At 31.8% G+C, this 19,104-nt stretch overlaps 1 protein-coding gene across 10 annotated transcripts in view; it reads right to left on the bottom strand.

The window, feature by feature from the left end:
- Positions 1–19,104, bottom strand: part of LOC118183397 (nipped-B-like protein A) — an 83,459-nt gene that overhangs the window by 54,033 nt on the left and 10,322 nt on the right. For 4 of the 10 annotated variants that reach the window (XR_004757228.2, XM_035352919.2, XM_035352911.2 and 1 more), the window contains exon 3: positions 12,202–12,292. The gene's annotated coding sequence lies outside the window, so the exon portion shown is untranslated. Of the gene's footprint in view, positions 1–10,893; positions 12,293–17,843; positions 18,088–19,104 lie in introns of all 10 variants that reach the window. The other 6 variants (XM_035352920.2, XM_035352913.2, XM_035352917.2 and 3 more) reach the window with 5 other exon arrangements.

Here is a 19,104-nt window from a genome sequence, read left to right as displayed (position 1 = left end):
ACATCCTTTGTCAGAAAAGTTCCAGGACTTATTTTTTTATTTTTATTTTATTTTATTTTTGAGTCGGCAGTACTAAAAAACAATTTTTTTAATGTGACCTAGTAAATATTCTTACTCGACATGACCTTGGCCATGTTCCCATGCACACTTACTAGGGGCAGGGCCGTGCTTAGCAACATACTGTTCAGATTGTTGTTGCATTTTTTAAGGTGACACAATGGTTGCTGATTGTGAGCAGAGTGAACATTAAGTTCTGCGTTAACCTCAGGATATCTCCTTGTGAAATGTGGAACATGATTAAGCAAGCACATGCAGGCAAGGCACTTTCAAGAAGAAGTCATGTTTTCGATTGGCACAAAAGGTTTCATGAAGGCAGAGATTTAGTGCAAGACAATGCCAGAGCTGGTTGCCCATCTATAACATATACCGATGCAAACATGGAGCTTATACACACTTTTAGTACCCCATTTTTCTTACCTATTTTTCTATCATATCTTTTCAAAGAGATTTTTATTCACAATATCCAGAACTGCTGAACATTTTATCATACTAATAATTTAATAATAATAATAAAGCTGTCTAGTCTCTGTAACTGAAAGAAAAATGATCACAATTAATGATCCCCCTAAGGTATGTAATTTTTTATTCATTTCAAATTTCTGTGCCTGTTCTAAATAACTACAAATTTATTAATAATATATACTTGAATGGAATGTCACTTATTTAGATTTTAATTACATAAATACATTAAATTCTACGACGAATATTTAAAACTATGAAACAAACTTTCCACCTCTTATCCCATTTATATAAAAACAGTGCTTTTCTTTTTTACATTGTGTAATTTTACTGTCTGTGAAAGTGAATTATATAATAAATAATATATACTTAAATTAAATGTCACTTATTTAAATTTTAATTATATAAATATATTAAACTATACACTGAATATTTATAACTATGATACAAAATTTCTGACGTTTTCCTGTTTATTTAAATACACAGCTTTTCTTTTTTGCATCACATAACTTTCATGTCTATGAAGGTGAATTATACAAGCTTACTTCATTGCACAAACACTTGCATGCCCACTCACTAGAGAAAAAAAGGGGACAGTTCTACATCTCCCAGTCTACTTGGCTGATTGATGAAATTCAACTTTAGTTTCTCATGTCTCAAAAGTGCAACTTAGGATATATATCTACATTGTATAACATCAGTCTACATGTACTTTTTTTTAAATGGCAAGCCATTTTTTCCTCCTCTATTTCAATTTTGCTACTCAAATTATGGCTGAAAATCAAATTTAAAAAGTAATTTGAAAATTCACCTTGGTGCAATTTTATTCATAGAATGTATGACTACAGAATCAAAATTTACAAAAAACTCTTCTTTATTTATTTGTTTTCTGAAATATTTTGTTTACTATAAATTTGTTATTTCATTTTTGTGCTAATTCACTTTTGTACTTCCTGTCTAACAGGCAAAATTTCTTGCTCAATTATAATGTTCCACTCTTCAAGTGCTGAAACTGCTATAGTCAGAATTCCCACTACATTGCCAATCGAAATCTTTTTTCTCAAAAACCTCTTCCCGTTCATTATCAGCAGCAATATTTTCAATTTTATACTATATAGCAGTTTTCACCATCGGTTAGTTGACTGACACTTGAGGCACCGTCACTGCAATGGAGAACTTTTGTTACATCATTTTTATTTATTACCACTTCTCCACATTTCTTCAAAAATTTCTATTAACTGGAAAAGGTCCCTACATATTTTGCTGTCAACCACTTCTGATAATATCCCCCACCCAGTTTATTTACTGTAATGATTAACTTGACATCACAACACATTCATAACAACTTGAGCCTCTATAAAAGAATGGCAGATACACATCATTTTGAAGTTTATAAGCTGTAGAATTGTGCTAATTGTTACATCTTTTGCAAATTCCATAATATGCATCATTGAATTTTGCTAAATTTTGAATGAAAATTTAAATGAAAATTGCTAAATATGCAAAACATAGTGAACACAACTCACTTCAAGTAAGTTAGTGATTGGAACTTAGATATAAAAGCAGGTGTAGTAATAGTTTGACATCTTAATTTCTTTTTTGAAATACAAAGAGTGCAAATTTAGGTTTTGTAAAAATTGAAGCTGTGTTCTTAAAAAAATTTAATCTTTTTTATTCTAAATTATCATTATATAACAGTTTATCTAAGCTCTATTACAATAAGCAAAAGATGTGCTAAAAAAAATTACAGAGGGGTGCCCGATACCAAGCCCCGTGGAAATGAGGAGCTGCTTAGCTTAAAAATGGCAGACTGCATTGCTCCTCCTTATTAAAGGCTCTAATAAGAACTTCACTTTGGTTTCATGTAACCTTGATCTTCATTCAATCAAGTCAGGTTTTGCAAAGCACTTTCCAAAGATACTCAACAGCTGGTCGTGGCTAACACTAATCTATGGACCGTCATTTGAAATGATGCGATTTCCTAGCCAACAGGTGTTTGAGAGTGATAAGCAGCAGGAATCTGAGTTAGTTCAGAGAAAAATTACTTTTAAGATAGACCAGCTTTTTTCTAGAATATTAGTATATACTCCATTCCTAGACATTGAAAGAAAAAAAATTACTGGTGGTCTGGCTATTAGATCACTCTGAATATTGGATTCTGAATATTTCTAAGAATCAAAATGTAAAGCATAAACAAAAATTTTGAAAGCATATTTGTTATTATACAGTCCCCCTTACCAATAAGTTCAGATCATAACTCAAACTTTTACAACTGAATTAATGTATTCAAGTTCTTAATTTTCATTCTGCTTTAACTTATATCAGTAGCTAAACAGTTGTAAATATATTTTTGCAATACAGTCAAAAGTCTTTAATCCGGACTCGTCGGGACTTCGGCGATTCCAGATTATCGATTTTTCTGGATTATAGATCATCAGTTTAAATCTGGTAAGATAGCATGCAGAAATTATAAAATTAAAAATATGAAACCGTAATTTATAAAATAATGAGCAATTATGATCTAAAGGGTATCAAAATTTACAAAAAAAAAAAGGCTTAATATTTATTTGTTTACTTTATTACACATTTCTTTCAACGTGCGAATGCGTAAAGCATACATTATGCATAACCGAAATTAGAAAATTGCAACCAGAAAACTATTTGATTTGTATTCGTGATATTTATAATGATGAGGAATTTGATTTATAAGCCGAATAAAATAAAAACATCTGCCCTGAAGATAACGATAGTGCTGACAGATCAACTTCCTGTTCGTTGCGCGCCGCAACGTTCCCCCTGCCTTTTTTTTTTTTTTTTTTTGCATTAATTTAAGCCAAGTGTAAATTTGTATGTGACTGAAAATTAATTTTATAACAAATATTATTAAATTTATATAGCAGAATGGTTGGTACACGCGGAGCGATTGCATTATGCACCAATAATGTAGGCAAAATAAAAAATAATCAGCAAAGCCTATCATTTTATAGCTAAAGAAATTTATAGTGTATAGTGATTTATTGTTCAACCCTTCGACGAGCGGTGATCGCGCCGTGAAACCACAAATTTTCGAATTTTTTTTCTCCTCTTCGTTCCAAAATTTTTGAGTGAAAATCAATTGATTAGTGATCTTTCACCTCTAAATAACACAAAATGACTGTAGAATCATACATGTTTTAGGTCTTAGTACTTCAAATCAGATAGCTTTTAAAATTCGTTTTCAACGAGACAACTTCCTTTTATATAAACAACTGTAAATTTCAAAAGTTATTCATCGCATATAACGATTTCTATCATAAACAATAAAAAATAGCAATAATTAAACTGCATATATTTAAAAAAAAACCTCTGTATGTATGGCATTTCCTTTGTGGTTTCAAGGCACGACCACTGCACAACTAGAGCATTGTGTCACTAGCTCTAGAGGCTCGGTGGTCGTGCCTTGAAACCACTGCTGTTCACAATGACGTTTGCTTGCTTCTCAAATAGGAATGTTTATTTTTACCCGAATATAGGTAAGAGGTTTTTAAACCACAGAGTTATTTTATTACTAAACAATACATGCACCTGCGCAGTAAAAAGGTCTTTCTTTTCCAGACACTGTTCTCTAACCTCAACACACTTGCTCCCCAAGCTAGTATTGTGATTTTATAAATTATTTCCTGTGGTTTAAATTTAAATACTTTGTAAATATACTTTGCTATAATTAAAAATAGAAATTGCGTAAAGTTTTATTTAAATTAAAAATATTTTTTGAATATTCTGGGACAAAATACGAATAAAATAAGTATGAATGGGAAACAAATGATCCGTACCAAAGCCACAAAGACCAAGCCCCCTCCATTAACATTAAAAAAACACAAATTTCATGTGCCAGATGAAAAGAAACTAAATAACGCTGGACCAGTGAAATTTAGATCCAGGCAGTGTACATTTTGTAGCACAAGAAAGAAACCTCATAGAAAAAGACACATGTGAGAAACGTACAATGTGGGTCTATGCATGTACCTAAAAGACAAAACATGATTTGAACAGTGTCACAAAAAATATTTGCTCTTTGAAATTAAAAAAAAAAAAAAAAACACTGAGTCTTTTTTTTTATCCTTATTTTACTGAGTTTTTTAATCCATTTAGTCAAACGTCCTTATAACGTAGGTACTTATATTCTCACTGTTATAGAAAAATTACATAAATGCTTATTTTTTAATTTTTTCTGATGATTTACTTTGAAAAATAATGCAAAAAAATTATATATTACGCAATTCCTGCATACATTTTTTTAAAATTCGTAAATTTCGTCATTTATTGGAAACGTGCACGGAGGAAGGTAACTTTCCCCCCTACTACCTAGGTAAGTTTCAAAGTCCTAGACGCGCAGTGGTTTCACAGTACGACCACCACCCACAGAACAATGGGCAAGAGTAGCTTTTTTTTAAATTCATATATTATTTGTCTCTAGGATCATAATATTAAATTTCTAGATTTTTTAGTTAAAAAAATTATAAAAATAATATCACGTGCGTCAAAGGGTTAAATTAATAAAATGTTGTGTTTAACTAATGTTTAAATTCCTGTTTAATTAAGTGATTTAATATTTAATAGCAGTGGTGCAAGTTGTTTTGAATTTTCATATTCCTTAAATTGATTGATTCTTTAATGTTTCTGGGCATTCTATTACAAGTATTTAAATATGAACAGTATGAATGAATATGAAGTACCGTAATTTCGCGCGTATAGTCCACGGACTATCTGTGTTTAAAATGCGAATTTTTGAAGCTGCGGACTATCCACCAGTGCGGATAATACGCTGGTTGTTCACGGTTAAAATCGTTGAAATTTAAAAAACACGCTGTCGTGAACTGCCGATGATCAAATATAAAAAAAGCGCGAGATTTCAAGAAAACATTCGTATGTATCGTATCGATAGTAAACCATAGAGCATAGTGCAGAACAAATGAGTAGTAGGAAGTAGAGCTCCTAAACTCCAGCCTGGCGCATCAAGCGATGCCGGATATGAGCACTCAGCGCAACCACAGTCTTGTATCCCAGTATCCTTCGCACTGCTTTAGCGCAACTGCCGGGAGGGGGAAAAGTAGTTGATGCGTCAGCTCGATTTTTAGGAGCCTTAGTGCTTGTGTACCTGGAGGCCTGAAGTACGAAAAAAAACGTGATTCGTTTACTTATAGCGTGGTTTGGCAACACCGAGTGAGTGGGGTCAAAGGTCACATTTCATTACCACTTATCACGAGGATATCACGTTGCACAGTATTTTGTTTTCGTATTTTGTCTTTCATCTTCGATGACGTTGATGAAACATCGCCGGACTTTTACTGCCGAGTTTAAACTCAAGGTAGTTGAGAAAGCTGAAAAAGATGGAAATAGAGCAGCGGGCCTTTATTTTGAAGTGGACGAGAAAGCGGTGAGAAATTGGCGCAAACAAAAGGATGTGTTAAAAAGCATGGGAAGAAAGCGATCCAATCGGCACGGAAAAGTAAAATGGACAGCTTTAGAGGAAAATTTACTGAGATGGGTTCTCGACCAAAGAAATGCCGGATGCTCCATTTCAACAGTTAAAATCCGTATCCGAGCGAAGTCCATGGCAGAAGAGATGCAGATAACGGATTTCAAGGGAGGGATAAATTGGGTTTACCGCTTCATGCGTCATAAAAACTTGAGAGTTCGCACCAGAACGATAATGTGTCAGGCTGTTCCGGACGACGTAGATGAAAAAAAAGCTTCTTTCCTTCAGTTTACAAGGAAAGTTATTGCAGAAGGGAAGTATTCCCTAAAAAATATTATAAATATGGACGAAGTTCCATTAACATTTGATTGCCCACCGAATCGCACCGTCGATACTTGTGGAGTGAAAACAATATCAATAACAACAACTGGTCAAGAAAAGACCCAATCCACAGTGATGCTCGCCTGCTGTGCTGACGGCACAAAGTTGAAGCCGCTCTTAATCTTTAAGAGAAAAACAATTCCCAAGTAAAATTTTCCTCGAAGCGTCGTAACACGGTGCAATGAAAAAGGTTGGTGCAACGAGGACATTATGCTCGATTGGTTTCAAGAAGTTTGGAAGAAGAGAGAAGGTGCCTTTTTCAATTCCAAAGGAGTACTAATTATGGATTCCATGAGGGCGCACATAAAAGACAGTGTAAAGGCAGAAGCTAAAAAAAAAAAAAAAAATAGGTGCTGAACTTAGCGTTATTCCAGGAGGTTTAACAAAAATCCTGCAACCTCTGGATATTAGCGTGAACAAAAGTTTCAAGTCCCACGTACGTGCTTGCTGGGAGATCTGGATGTCGGAAGGTTTACATACTTTCACAAAAGGAGGAAATATGAGACGCGCTTCATACAGTGAAGTTGCCGAATGGGTCGATAAATCCTGGAAAAGTGTTAAAGTGTCAACCATCCGATCGGGATTTATAAAAGCCAGGATTGTTAGTGAAAGCGAGGAAATTACTGACAGTGAAGATAGTGATGCTGAAAATGAACTTTCGGACACTCTTCCCGAAAATATATTAGAACTGTTTAATTCTGATACCGATGAATCAGACTTTGAAGGTTTTCCTGAATGTGGTAGAATGTGTGATTAATTAATATATGATTAATTAGTAAGCACTGTTTTTATTTGTATTTAGCGTTTTATTTCTGAAGGTATATTAGTAAGCAAGTACTTTTTTTCTATTTATACTTAGTTCTTTGTTTCTAAAATACATTAATATCGTCGTATTAAAAAAACTCAATTTCGGACGTATAGTCCGCGGACTATCCGACGATTTTTGAAATTTTTTTATATAAAATCGGACTATACGTGCAAAATTACGGTATTTGTGAAGTATACATGAAACTGAAAACTTTAAGTTATGGAAAGGAATATGTAAATAAAGTCATATCATATTCATATTTTTTGTGGATGGATTTATGTTTCTTATCAGCAAGGATATTTAGATTATCATGTAAATCTATCATATACAGATGTCTGCCGCATTTAAATTTAGGGAAACTTTATTTGAATATTTTAATTACTTTTCAAAATACAGAAAAGTTACTGTACTATTTAAATTACTGCATATTACTGTTTGCTAATGAAAAGAATTTCATGGATCTGGATCGGATTCTTATTACTATTGTTTCTATGTTAAAAATATTCAATGAAGATTACAGGTGAGCATTTATTTTTATAACTTTTGCTTTGAATGCAAAATTCTTTAAAATATAAAACAGCTTCCGAAAAAAATATTGAAAAAAATTTCTCAAGAAAATAGAAGCGAAAGGACCAAAATAAGGCCCTAGCAACATAAATAAACCTAATCTCAGCCAAACTAGTTTCCAAAAATTAAGAGACAAGTTGGTGCAGCTTTAAATATTGGATAGGGAGTTAAGTACAGCATAAATGGCCTTGATTTAAATTTCTGGCTTTTCGTTTGTTTACCCAAGTGAGCTAACCTGTTCTATGGATCTTGGTTTCCACATGCATCTTTGCAATATCATATAGTAACCATGAGGCATGGCTACCTTTAAAAGACCTGGACCTTCTCCCCAACAAATATGTCCTGCATCTAGGAGTCAATTCCAAAATTCAGAAATAATGTTTTGAGGAATGTTAAAGTCATCTGACTGGAACTGAGTGGCTTCCACTCTTCTGATCACTCACTGCTGCTTCACTACTTCTGAATGATGTCTTTGTAATAATTTTGATAAAACATTATGAAAAACAATTTATAAGAAGCAAATAATTCCTCAGAATGCAAAATGAAAGAAAGTATGACATCACTTTAAACAAGTCACCAAACCTACATATTCTGCAAATATGAGATGTGTAATCATAGGTCTGACTTTGTCATATGCATGATTTTGCATGCTATGTAGCATATTTCAACTTAATAACAGACACTGCCGGTAGCAGAGGAGAAGATGCTGACTGAGCATTTTTTCTTAATAGACTTGCCATTTTAATAATTAGTTAATAGCATCTACATCTTTAGTATCATAGCAGATAATTTCTCAGAAAATATATCAGGGGGAAAATATTTCATATTTTTTATGACTTTAGCTGATACAGACCAGAGCTAAGGCACTATCAAATAACACAGCTACTTTAGTCCCTTCAAAAGAATGACATGTCATTTAACAACTCCCAAAAACAATAAGCCATGTCTATTTTCGACCTAGTGCTTTGCCCTATAACATGATGGAGAAAAGCACTAGGTAGAAAATAGACACAGGTGGTTTGGGGGACTTGACGATGTCTGAATGTGCAGATGACACGAGCAACTTTGCTATGAAAGAGTTTGAAGGAAATTAATGTTTTAAATTTTCTCACACTCTTTAAAGGGGACATTAACTTTGACTTATAATAACATATTTTAATTCATGTTCATAAAAGTATTCCTGTGAGCCTTGATTTTGAAATAAAACATACAGGCATAGGAATTTCGTGTTTAAACCATGCAAAGGGATGAACTAGTCCTCATTACACACAGCATGCGCAAGACTAAATTATTTAGACTTAAGCATATCATTCATTGGCTAACTGACAAATTGAAATTATGCTTTTGAGGAGCATAGGGAAAACTGGCTCATATTCATATTAAACATGGGGAAACCACTAAAATTCCCTTGCAGAAAGCATGTTTGCCAGGAGTCCAAGTCAAATTACCAATGTTCAGCAATCTCACTGCTTGGCCATTAGTAGCTTTTGTTATCAATGGCATAAAACGAGCACTGTATGGGGTTTTACTTAATCTGAAACCGGTGTAAAATGTATTACTGCTATGTCTGGAATAACTATAGTCATTGAAAAGCTTAAAAAAACTTTTTATTTAAACAGAATTTAGAACATAAACACACTTTCTTGTAATAACAATATCAGGCACAGCTCGTGATGATGTAAATAAACAGAACAGTCAAATTCAAGTTGAAACATAATACAGAAGTCAAAAATTGCACACTTTAAATCTTACTCTAAGCTGGCTCAGTAATTCTAACCAGAGCACCAAAATCAATTTGTCACAAATAACACAAAGCTTAAAATCACAATGATCAAAGCTGGAAGAAACTAAATGTAGCATGTATGCACAGGCCAGAAACACGCTCTGTCTTATAATCCAAAAACTCAAATTTATTACTACCTAACTCGTTTGCATGGTGGTGATGAAAACGAAAATAACTTAAAATAAAAATCCACATCATAATAATTGATTCATTTAAATAATGACCCTACAACTGTCTACGTTTTGGCTCACAACTAATAAGCATTTTCCTGAAAATTCAAGCAAACAGAAATTTGGATGCAAGATATCTTTCCCAAGTGTAACATAAGGAGGTAACATTGTATAAACCATCTACAAATTATATTTTAACAAATCTTAAGTGGCTAGCACGTGACCTCTTATCATTTCCATGTGTTAAATAGCACAATTAAGGCAAGTATCAGTTCCGAAAGATCGTTTGCAAATTAAATCTATTTTTTGTTCCAATGAATAGGAAGGTCTGTATAAAATTTTGGATTATATTTGATTAGGTATAATTGACCATGTGTAAAAACTTTTTTTAATTTATATAAACATAATCTAGTATACTCCCCATTTATTTCATTCTACCAAAAATCATATTTTATAAGGCACTTAAATAGCATATAATTTAATAGGTTTTTAATTAAAGAAAATTAAGTGTTCATAATATATAAATACATACTTTGAAATCAATACCATAATTTTTGTTCAACATCATTCCTTAGTATCAAAAGTTTAAATTCAATTTGGTCCACACATATATTCCTGTAATATTTAGATAACAGTTAAAAATGCTCATTTGTTTTTGGAACTACACCTGAATAGTGACTTTATTTGTTTCAGGATCAATAAAAAGTAAACAACTAGGTCTTTTATAATTTGCTATTTGCTCTTGTGCCTTGTCATCATTAACGGTGCAAGTGAATAACAAATGCATTTTTTGATAACATGTTTGTATTACAAGAGTTTTGAAGCTTTACAAATGAAACACTGTTATAAAAATAATTTGCTTCTATGATGAAAAAATCATCACACACATACCACTAGACATCATTGTAAAGATAGTTAAAACATGTTGTTGGGACCCTAATTCGTGCTTATTCACCAATTTCAAAAGCGAATTTTTGTTACATTACAAAACATTACCCTCATATATAGGTTGGTGGGCAGTAAAAATTCATAAGAATGATTCTACAAAGCCAACTGTGTTTCTAATGTTTACAGAATACTCTAAGATGTATGATTGTAAAACAGGCTAATGAATAAGCCATCAGTTAGTAAAATTCTGTATCTATTTCCAAGTGTTGAAAAAGGCCATTAAGACTAACAACTAATTAGTAACGTATTCCCTTTTTACCTTGTGCCTTCATGGTGTAGTTAAAGTATGTGTAGCTGGCATTGGAAAGTCTCGGGTTCAAATCCCAGCTAGGGCATTCCAGATTTCCATTTCTTGGCTTTGAAAAATTCTCCTGAATAAGTGATGCTTGAATTGAGTCCCTTCCTCCTCATTCATCGTTTAAATGAGCCAAATTTATATTATTTCGTCTTTTCTTACTGCATGCTTTCATTGTGCAGTTAGAAGCCCATCCGACTAGCAATTGTGAGATGCAGAGTTTGAATCCAGGTGACGGTATTCTTGTTTTACATGTTTCTGTATCCAAAATAAATTTAATGAATATTAATGATGAATAAAAGTCCTTCACTTTTTCTTCTCTTTTATCATTAAAAACAAACACTGGCTGTGGTTTGTTTTGGATTGATTTTATTCTGACCTCCACAATAAAAGTCTCAAAAAAAAATTGTGTGTAAATGAAACACTATACAAATCAAAAATTCCTGCACTAAGTAACAAGAGATAAACTCTTTGCTATATTTGAAGCAAAAATGTTAAAATAAAACAAAATACATTTTAAAATTTCTCTGCAGATGTACATTGTATCTCTTATCAATAAAACTTTGATAACAGAAAAATGTGAAATATGATGGAACCTAATTATTATGATGTGTAAATTCCATATTAAACTGTTCACGGTAATACACAGATATAGAGCACCATACAACAGTAATTTTAATCAAAATTCTTAAATACATTATTCTTAAATCAAAAATAAATAAGCAAACTATCAGAAATGAGTACATTTACAAAATAATATGATATGTAATATGTAACAATACTATAGAAATGAAATATACTTTTGACCTTCAATTAAAAGCAGAAAATCTGAATTTCAATTACATTATTTTGTAACATTTTTAAGACTAACATTTTAAAAATTTTTAAAAGCTGGATGTGTAAAGTACACCAAAACTATTAAAAATGATACAATAAATTGGTATACGAAAAAGTTATATGAAGATATTTTCCACCATATGAACACCTTTGGTTTTCCAATTTAAATTACATACATTGATGATTATTATGTGAGAAGCATGTCTATTAAACAAATACTTCAAACAATACTAACAGCCACAGTCACTAAAAGCAACTGCCTATACATGTGTGTGTGTATATATATGTATATCGAGAGAGAGAGAGAGAGACACACAAATATACACACACACACACACACACATAAAGATACAAAAAAATTATTTCATACCATAACATATACATAACATACTAAATACTTCACATAACATACTAAAATATTACAATAAAACTTACATAAATAAATGGGATGGTTTACTTGAAAGTACACTCCTCCCAATATACAGCCAAACACGCTTGAGAACAATTCTCTTTAAACTTTCAAAAACTGTTAATAAACAATAAAAAATAATTAGCACAAATTCACACACAAATTGGCTCTCTTTATAAGTAATTAATTTTAAAATCTGAACACTTATATCTCCTTTAACACACTGCATATACACAATGACTGACTATAATGACATATACGTGACAGCCAACCTCTGCACCCTTGAGTCTTGCTGCAGCCATATACATTACATTTAGTATGTATTTAAGAATAATAATCCCTGTTATTTCAAGAATCTTGCATTAATTTCAAATAATCTTTGTTATAAAGATTTTCCTACGATTATCAGAAAAATGAAAATATATCTAAATCTGGAAATCCCATCAATAATAATAACTTTTTGTTAACCTTGCTCTAGACCACCAATTAGGCATTACTGACATACACAAATACAAATGACCATGAAAATACACTGCAATACTTCTAAACATTATTTACTCTGGTATTGTTAATTCCTTGGGATCTCAATCCTTATTTTTAAATTCAAGTAGCATTCTGATTTTAAAAAACTTTTTCAAATTAGGTTTTTTTAAATAATACATTTTTTAATTATATATGAATGCAACATTATAAAATATTTATAACAGCTGGTAAAAAAGCTGATTCATATTTATTATTAAACTTTATTTTCTTTTTGAAGTCATCTTTTAAAAATGCCACATCTCTTTGTTGCTAGCCTGAAGCAAATTAATTACCCTTGTCACACAGCCTTACATAATTTTATGTAGAAAAAAGTGATGCATAAAAAAAATACTGTAATATAATGAAGGTAACAGAATGTTAAAAAAAAGTGCAATAATGCTGAATTTTTAACATCAATTTTTCACTGATGACTATGATCTCACTGATCATATTAAGTTTTCACTAATGATTCACTAATTAACACTGCTTTTTTTTCATTGCTTAATGTACATACATAAAAATCATGAGGATTTTGGTACTTTTCTACTAACAAGAAGGCAGTCGTTAAATGTGTGCCAAAGTGGCAAATGTGGTTGCTTGTTTATATTGCATCATGAATAACTGCACGACGATATGAACATGCAGGAAGAATGAATATCAATCTAGGACTTTTTTCTCCTAGACTTAAAGTTGATTAATATATTTGCTGCCAGGGAAAATGATATTTCCATCCTTAGAAGCCAAATTACAAAAATAGTGTTTTAATGGTTAAAATAGTTCTTTATATTTTCCTAGTAAAACCATACAAATGGAATAATATTTTAATTTCATGTTCAGCGTCATATTTTTTCAAATGCTCTACAGCAGCGGTCCCCAACCATTTTGTCCCTAACAGCACATTGTAGAATACCTGTTGGACGGCGAGCACCATTTACTTTTTCAAGGTGAATTTATAGTTGGAGAGTTAATACATGCACATAAAAAAAAAATAAATAAAAGAGAGGTTTGTCGCATTTCGCTTTGTGCTGGTATCTGTGCTGGATGCAATTTCTATTTCACTAAAAATGAGAACACTTTTCCATAGAATTTTATTGAGAAGTAAAACATTTTTTATTGTGATCACACATCAGCAGGCACGTGTTAAATGATTGGCGGGTGTCATGGTGCCCGTGGTCATACTGCTGAGAACCCCTGCTCTACAGCATCAGTGGAACATCAAGTACAACCTCTCATCCATGTGCCACTGACATTATAGTGTGTCTGATCATTATTCTAAGAAATTATTCACATATTGCATAAAGCCCCAGTTTTAAAAGAAATAAAATGTATAACTAGGGTAATAAGAAGTCACATTTATGAGTGAAATATAGAAAATATGATCAAATAACAAGTATGAAATGGAGATATTGGCATTGTTGAGTTAGTCTGATAAATTCAAAATGTTGAAGCAAAACAAAAATTATAAAAACTACCTATTATACCTACATATCGAATGCTCAACTCTAAAGATAACATAATGTAGCAAATTATACATAATACATAATCGATATAGTAGGAAATCATGAGAAGAATGTAAAAATTATAAACTTATTGATGTCCAAACCAAATGTCATTTGTGTAGAGAAAAGAACTACATTACCACTTACGGTACATTTCACAGCAGTTCAAACAATATCTTGATTTGTCTCAGCTGTCACACCTGGAAGTTAAGTTACCTTCTCATGCAAATGAATGCTGTATTAAATTCAAAGAAAATACTTTGGAAAGAGCACACAGTGTAAAATTAATAATCAAATGAAATAATTTATTAAAATTTATACTTGTAAAATATTTGAAAGGCTGGATTTGCTATGAAAATTAATGTAAAGAAAATAAATGCAGGATTTTTTTTAACAGTTAGCAAACCTATTTATTTCACTAGTTACTTCGTGCAAAATGGGAGAGGGGGTATTTTCAGTACTTGTCCATTACCTGAAAACAGGAGAGGCATAAAAAAATAGCAATGTGGTGTCAATACATGCTGACTTCCCTACTGCAACCATGTCCTTATTCTTCACAAAAAAGAAAACCTGAGTATGAGTAACAAACATTACCTTACTCTGTGATGATTTTTTTTAACATTTCATTCTATATTGAAAGTAGAAGCTATGCAGAAATCATCAAGATATAAACTAGACCAGACTGCTACTCACTCAGCAGCAACCAAAGTAACCAATAGTGAGATCACCACTGAAGTTATATTGTTATCTATAGTAGATTCTGGTACCACATAACCCATAAGTGGCAAACTTATTGCTTTATAAAATCTGTTATTTTTAATGTCACATTCAAACACTTAAAAATAAAGATTCTTTTACACTTTTCTCCTCTCAAATTAAATTGTTCTGTATCATGAAATAACTGCAGTACTGACAGGTGCTGTAATTTTATAGGTTATGTTAAAATTATTAGCAGAAGAACTACTCTTCCATAAAATTTAATGTTACAGGTAAGTAAACAGTAACAGTAAAGACATAAATAATATATGGTAGATGAAGTTAAACCTGAGTCAAGAAACTTCTAATAAAATTTATATCATACTCATATTACACATAACAGTGACAATCAAACAAGAAATGTTATGTGATCAAACGAAATATTTACTAATATACAAATTCTTGAAGATTGAGATAAATCAATTTCTACTGTCTTCAACAATGGAAAGTCTTCCAACATTAAATATATATGGGATGGCAAGATAAAATGTGTACATTCAAAAAGAAATATAACAGTTGAAATAAAATGAATCACTACAGATATATTATGGGAAAATGAATATGTTTAATCACCAAGAAACGTTTCCTAACAAGACTTGGCACCATTTCACTATTGCTCTGCTTTGGAGAGCTCAATCAAATTGTTTATGCCTTACTTAAGTTACCAATTACTTATTAATTCCTTATATATGTGTACATAAAAGTAGATTATAATTAAAGTTTAATTACACAAATTACAGTTATTCATAATTGCCATACTTTGATTTTATGCAGCAAATCTGACTAGTATAAAGTACATAACTGTTTAGTTAATTTTTTCACTGCACTTCATCTGCGCTATTTAACCTGTAATCGGCATGCTGAACTGTCACAGAATATATGTATTCTGTGTACTGCATGAACATGTCTAGCGTATACGGCATCCTTCAACATAAAATGAACTAGTATTACTTTCTGACCTCATCTTTCAAACATTGTTGTTTAGTCCATATCTCATGGAACAATGGTTGTCACACCCTACTCCAAAGAGAGGTTGGACTTTTGTTTTTCACCCCAATTTTGAGGAAAAGCACACAGGGGCCTCCCACACCTCTCCCCTTCCACAAATTCACATGAGAGGACTTTCGGCTTGCCGCATATTTAGAGTGCCGCCATGCCACACCAGTACTACACATTTACATCCATGTCTTCTCCAGGATTCGAACCCGGGAACTCCGGCACCGTAGTAGCCTCCCCTAACCACTATACCATCTGGGCGACATCTCTCAAACATTAAGTTTGATTATTTTTATTTAGATTTTTATATTATGTTTTAAAACAAGATAAATTAACAAGAAGATTTTATATTTTGCTACTAATGTTTTTAAAACTATGAGGAACCAGTGATTGAAAATAAACACGCTGATATGCATAAGACATGACAATAATGAAGAAAATCATAAATAGATAGATATAACAAATTAGGATTTCATACACATATCTTAATACTTTCAATTAGGAGACATTTCCTATGCGATGACTCTCAAATGGATATATATTACAAATCAGGATTTCATATACATATCTTAATTTTTTACTTTAGACTTTCAAACAGAGAACATTTCATATGCAGAATTCAGAAACATTAATTTGAAATTTACACAAGTTGCAAGAAGACAATATATCATTAAATATATTTATATTCTATTTTACACTTTTTTAAACTACCTACCTAGTGCAATGTAACAACTAATTTTTTTATCATTATGATTTTAGCAAATCAGTATGCATTTTTTTTCTCCTAGAAACACCAAAGTATTCACAAATGGAATACCTTCCTTGTAAGTACCAGGATCTCACAATTACTCATTTAATACTGAACTTAAATAACATTCTTCATCTTTCTTTGTATAATATTTTGCGTTGCCACTTTTTTCATAAGCTGCACCTTCTATATTTCTGAATTATTAAAAAAAATGCCAAACTCTTTTAATCTTCTGAGTTGACAAGTCATCTATAGAATATAGTTTCTAGTTCATAAAGAAACTATTTTTTATAGATGATCCTATCTGGGGGAAAACGTATAGGGCCAATAAATTGTGTCTGTAAACTGAAAGTGAAAATTTCTTTAAGTCTGAGACGTAAACCTAACTTTTAAAGTTTTTATCAAAGCTAGAAAAAATTTAAGAATTGGTATAATCAATTAAATTAAAGAATGATAAAAAAATACAAATAATACTAAAACTATTAATCTTCCTTTGTTTAATGTTTTAAACAGAACTTTTCAAGAGGTTAGTAATTTGAAACATTAAACTGGGACACTTAATGAGCAGTAAACAAAATGTTTCATTCTTCTTCACATTATAGGGCTCAAACAGCCGTAAATTAATTTTTCTTGTTTGCAGAATTATATTTCTAATAGTCCTACAATGTCAAGAACTACTCCTACATGTCGTTCACTACTCTATGGATTAAAGCACAGAAAATAATCTTAAATTTAAAAACAACCAAAATTAAGTTGTAAAAAGTACCAAAAATACAAAACTAAAGCTTAGTGAAAAAAAACTAGAAAAATTTCATACAAATACTTTCAAAAACTTTATTCGTTTAAAACTTTGCGGCACGGTGTGCCCACTCTGGGCCCACCTAAAAATTTCCTTTTGTACGCACAGAAAAATTGAATGAAAAAGGATTTATAGATTACTCCGAACCTTCTTTATTTATAGTAGTTGGCAGATCAACACAAACCAGTCCATATATTTTAGCCATGTTTAGTTTCTTAAAACCCTCATTTTTCAAAGAAATCTTCCAGTTTTTTTTAATGTATAAAAGGAATTGTTTGAAAAGAAATTTCTCTTATTTTTTTGTTTGTATGCTAATCTCCTTATTCTATATTAGTTTTAAATTTTTACCTTGAAATCTTGCCTAAAATCAAATGGCGAACCTCAGGTGTTCCTAAACCGGGCTCACCGAGACACTAGGACAATTGAGAGACAGTATTCTTTCTTTCTCCGCATCTCATCGGTCAGTTCATTGCCAACAGAAAGGTGGGTCCACATCTATGTTTCATTTCCTGTTTTTCTCTTTCTTCTCTTTTTTGGGGGGGTTGGGGAGGGGACGTTCGGTTATTAACTGACAAATTGTCGGAGTGATTTTCTGAAAGTCAAGGATAATTTTATCAGTTAGCTGTTCGGTTTTTCACTAGAGCAGTTATCTTTTTCTCTTTCGCTTTCGTTCAAAGTTTCGCTAGCACAACGTTTAATAGTTTTGAGTTATAGATGTTTATTTAATTTTATTTTATAGTTTATAATTTCTAATTGTATATATGAGTTTATTTTTTTCGGATTTGTAATTATTTTCCAAACGGATCGGAGAGGGCTGACCATTTCTATATGTGAATTGCTTTCAGATAGCGAATCTGATATGGATCCCGGTGCATGTGCAAAACATTCAATATTGGGTTGTGCATTTTCAAAGGTGGTGTCAGTTTCTTCGAAAAGTACCACCATGCAAAAAATAGAAAAAGTGTAAATATGAAATGTAAATAATGCAAATATCATATACCCAAGTTACTTTTTTCATTCACATGCATGTAATCATCATATAACCGAAAAACAGCTTTTTAGGGGATGTAGAGTAGCAGGTCTACTTGTGGCACACCCTATTCAGAATCTAGAGTTTTTTAATCGTAGGCAAAACCCCTTATTCTTTTACGCACTTCCCAGCAATGCTCGTTTCGATCTGTGTGCCTGCTTCGGGCACACCCACAGAATTGAAATGATAAGTGCTATCTTCACAAAATTTTACTTGTGTACTCCTCTAAACCTAATTAGACTGCCTACCTTTTTTTTTAATCAAAACTCCTACTTTAAAAGGTAGCGTGTCAGAAAGGGTTAAATTATGAAAACTTCCGAAGTAGTAAATATACAGTTAAAAAAAGAGCCGACTCATGAACATGAATGTCTAAACTTTTAAAACCTGCTATAGGTGGAAAAAAAAAAGGAGATTTACAATGAAACTGTCATCATTTTACAAGCTCGCAATTTAAAACTAAGCACCCTTAAAAAGATAAGAACCAGATAATTATAGAAATCCGAATATAAAAAAATTACATATGCAGCCTGCTAAGGATGTAAAAAATAACGAATATTTCTTTAACCAAAAATGCATCTG

Source organism: Stegodyphus dumicola, chromosome X2, assembly GCF_044657685.1.
Source record: "Stegodyphus dumicola isolate Sdum_Otavi_A_Nest chromosome X2, ASM4465768v1".
NCBI classification, from domain to species: Eukaryota; Metazoa; Arthropoda; class Arachnida; order Araneae; family Eresidae; genus Stegodyphus; species Stegodyphus dumicola.
The sequence above is the reverse complement of the archived record's forward strand: the minus strand, read 5'-3'. Positions and strand labels throughout refer to the sequence as shown.